Source organism: Seriola dumerili, unplaced genomic scaffold, assembly GCF_002260705.1.
Source record: "Seriola dumerili isolate Sdu_G_001 unplaced genomic scaffold, Sdu_1.0 BDQW01000191.1, whole genome shotgun sequence".
Classification (NCBI taxonomy): domain Eukaryota; kingdom Metazoa; phylum Chordata; class Actinopteri; order Carangiformes; family Carangidae; genus Seriola; species Seriola dumerili.
The window spans coordinates 9964915-9969688 of NW_019174446.1; positions in this window are offsets into that span (position 1 = coordinate 9964915).

The window sequence follows — 4774 nt, forward strand, 5'->3', positions numbered from 1 at the left end:
CACCGGTCGACTCGACAGTTGGGACTGAAAACATGGAACAGTTTGTTTTTAAAGGCGCAGCGCTCAAATTAAGCTACAAGTAAAAGTAGAGGTGAGAGTAGCGCTGGGCTCATTAATCACACACGTTATAAATAACTAGCTGTATGTCTAGTTTAAACTACCGGAACCTGGGGGCGGAATTTGGTCTATTCTTTCTGTTCCACGACAGTTAAAACCGGACCTTTACATCCTGTGTCATCTTTAAAAAAAATATCGAGAACAAGTTGACTCAGTCGCTTCTCTTTGAATCAGCAAATCAAACTTTAGCGTTTTACCTTTGCTCCATAAAATTAAACGACAGAACTAAGCAAGTTTTTTTCTTTGGCTAGTGGAGGAATGTAACTAAATTTACTTAAGTAATCTGGCTCTTTACTCCATGAATGTCACAGACAGTTGGTTATTAAGATTTTACATAGACTACCAAACATTTGATATGCTTATAAAATATTCAACTAACCAACAACATATAGGCTACAGCACATATTCAGTACATTTGGCTAATAGTAGGCCAAATTACATTATACATTTAATTAACACTTCCAATTCAGGACTTATTAGATCAGGATATTGATACTTTTACTTAAATAAAATATTTGAATATTTCATCTAGGCTACCACTGCTTATGGGTTTAGTTATGGTTAGAGACGAGGGATAATACATTAAAGTAAATGCGGGATGGGCAATTATTTTGTGATACATTTGGTAGGGAAACATGTTATCTTGCATAACTTTCATGCAGTTACATACGGTAGATATACATTTGATTATGATTTACCAGCATTGTTAGATAAGCTCAGTGATTAAAATGTAACATGTGTGACTCTGACTTTAAAGTTTTCCACACATCTCATAAACAATCTGTGAAGCAGAACAAAACCATATAACTATATTATAACTACTGCCTATGGGTGTGTTTTAGTCGTGGTGAAGGGGGGCTATTTACAGTGCCTGTGCCCCCTGTTTTGGTTGAATGACGTCACACATTCCCGACACACACACACACACACACACACACACACACACACACACACACACACACACACACACACACACACACACACACACACACACACACACCACATGTGACCCCCTCTACACTGTGTCCTAACCCTGACTGGAACATTTGAGACTGAGTTGGGGTACAGTGGGATGAACTCATACAATGCGAATGGAAAAAATAGACAAACACACGGGAACACATTTATTTGTGTTTATTTGAAGCCCAAGTGTGCACGTATTATCTGACAGTCCCTGTTGATGTGAAAAGATATGGAGTCAGTATGTTGAAGGGGCCTCTTGGCTGCTGTTGGTGCTTTAATTAAAACAGAAGGTTTATAGGGCACAGCCATCTGTATGTTTAGGAAACAGTCACCATAGTACTACCTTCCCTTCAAGCAAGAGGCTTAACTTGCTTTACTTCTTTCTCACACACATTCACTAAAACAGCTGAGGGTATTATTGTTCTCTGGGACTTTTGCCCACGCGATCACATGCAAACTGATGTTATTAACAGAGAAGGTTATAAAATGCGTCAGTCAATATTTGAAAGAACGGAGCAGGAACTATGAATATATAATATATTGGCATTTACTTATAAAACGTAACAGAAAGCTGTTACCCAGATACCCTGATGCTCAAGATGCTGACATGTCATATTCCACATTAACTTGTGTGTTTTGCAAATTCCTCTTGCAATATCTAGTGAGGTGAATTCAAACATGTGTTAATAACAGCAGGGGTTTTGGAAAACTTGAGGTCATTGGGTTTCACCAGCTACATTAATTGGCTCATTTGTGATTTAAGTGCATCATTAATGGACAAAAAATAGAATGATACCAATTAGAACTTTCCAGTTCATATGTCCATTTCTACTTAGCGATCTTAGGGGGTGAGCAAAAGGGGCAGTATCAAACAAACATCTCATTCACAAAATTTTCTCTCAAAAGTTGATGATGTAAATAATTGATATTTTGATATTTTCCTAATAAGTCTAATATTTTATAATACAAAGCTTTATTGTCATTCTTTAATTGAAATATCTGCTGCTGCCATAGAACAAGCAGTCAAGACAGTACTTATCTCAGAAGGCTTTACAAAAATACACATTATACAACACTCTCTATACTATAGACTGTTGATTAGGAGTCAAACAGTTTGTTTTACTGTTAGGCAAAACCATTTGCATAAAAGCATATTCAATGGCAAAACAGTCAAATTCAAATAGAGCAGCAATTACTGGTTTTTACTTTGTTGGGCTTTTACTTTGAAGCAGTTGCAGCACTGAGGAAGAGTCAGCCACTGAGTGATTAATGTTTGGCAGCAGCTGCTCTGGATGGATGCAAAAGATTTTATTTAGATTTGTTTAGAAAATTGTAATAAAGTTCTGGTAGATAAGAAGAGTGGACGAGAAAATAATAACTGCCCTCACCTTGATGTTGCTTTTACACGATTTTACATGCAGTAAAGACTGCATACAGTGTATGCAAACAAAATATATACTGCAACTAGGACAAAATATGTCACACCTGTGTGTGTTCTTTTGCACAGCACTGGCCACTTTACAATCACAAAAGGCCAAAATGACTGAAAAAACACTGTTACTATGGAGAGGTACAGTCAATAAATGAATAACTTTGGCAAGTGTGGGGCCTTCACATACATGCCAAGAGTTTAGCTTTATCCTCAACACAATTAAAGGACTAGTGAAAATCTGCTTATACAATGAGCTCATGCAAAAAACATCCACGGATGACCAAATTACCAGCCTTGAGGTCAGACTCCAAGATAATGAGCTGTGGCATTACTGCGTCGTCCTGTGAGAATACACAACCGAATCCAGGGACTGGACTGGTGCAGCGGAGGGTGACTGTGACTGCGCTGTGCACCCCACCCTTTCTTTTTTTCCACCAGCAGAGTTGCTCAAGAGGAAGGGGAGTGATTTTCTTTACCTCCTCAAAGACAAATCATGTTGTACATCTAATGTGTAAGAAAGACTATGACTGTGGTCTGAAGAGAAAGTGAGTCACAGTGGAATACTGTTGCTTATTCAATAACCCTAGTTGTCATGGAAACTGCAGAGCTGACGAAAAGTGTTAAATGACTTCAGGGGCTGTCAGTGACAAAATTAATTATTACAGGAAATGCATCAGTACAGCTCAGACCTTAATTTACAAAAGAACACTTCAGAAATATCCTACTTATCTATTTATTCAAACATTTGGTAACTTCAGCCTGGGAAGAATTCCCTGGCATTTCTGACCCACCTAAAAATGGCTATGCTGTTGCTCTTTTCAATGACACAGCAACTTCAGTTTATTGTTCAGGTCGGTTCAAGTTCAAACTTGTTTATTAGCTGTGTGACTAGGCAGCAAAGTGAAAAGGAAGGTGTGATAACAAAAAGAAAAAAGAAGGGTTCAGGGGTTAAAATCTATTTTAACTTATTTCATACAGCCAGTCTGAATGTGTGAAAGAAAATATGGCACACAGAAAGATGATGTGACAGGAAATAAATGCCTGTCTATCTTTATCCTGTACTCACAAAACCACTTCATGTTTTGTGCTGTGACAGCATCTGATTGAAATAAAATTCTCAGAATCTGAGAGAATGTAGCGAATAACTAACACAGCTTTGACTCTTTGCTCCCCTTCTCTTATTCCTGGTTTCTCTTCCTGTTATTCTGTCTCTTCTGAGAACCTTTTCCTGTCACCTGATGGTCAGAGATACAGCCTAAAAATATGGAGAAAAGAAAAGGTTTGGGGGGATCAGTAGGGAACGTTCTGTTTTCCCTCCTGTCCGCACTTTTTTTTTTTTTTTAATTTGTCGTGTTTTAATAAAAAACAAACCAGTCTTCCATTATTCACATAATAAGATACGGAATGATTTTATCAGTCACAAGCCGACCGTCTCATGCTGTAGAAATAAAAGCACTGCCCTCAAACAGAAGCTGACCTTGCAAAATTGACACGTGTATCTCACCTTTCAAAGAGATCACATTCATTCTTGTTCATTCTCACACGGATACCTGACAAAATACGATACTTTTATTGTGCAGCTACTGAAACTCTTGGATCAAGTGGAGACGTGGGCACGGCAAGTCGTGAAGACGAATGCTTGTACATATCAGAAAGCTGCTTACTCACACAACCTTTAAAGACAGAGGTCAGTGGGCGTACACACGGATACATTTCAGTGCCGCTGGCTCATGCTCTCTACCAGGACGGTGCTAATGGCTGAGTCATGTTGGCCCAATATTGACACAGAGAGACTGAGCTGATGAATGGGCACAGTGCAGCAATGGACGACCATGATGTGGTCAGATATCTCTAACAGACCCTCTGATGGCGACAGGTTTCCAGAAGCCAAACAGTGGCCCATGTATGGTGCTCAGACGAGATCTGTGGCTAAAAGCGGCACCAGAGGTGGAGACGAACACTGATAAGGCAGATCATGAGTGCGTGACTCTGCTGCGACAACGGGCAGACAGGCATATGGCAGACACAGAGGTGTGAAGTTGTGGTTCTTGGTGTGATGCTAGAAGTGGTGTTAGGGGAGAAAAGGGGTGGGGGGGTGGGGGGGGGGTGAGAATGCTGACTGGAATTTGAAGTGGTGTTTGGGCTCATGTGAGATTGCCAAGAGGGTCTAACTAAATGAGGGGGGTGATCTGAAAGAGACAGGTGCTAAATCTCACTTGGCAATTTACAAAAGATACAAAAGAAGAAAAGGGAGAAACTCAC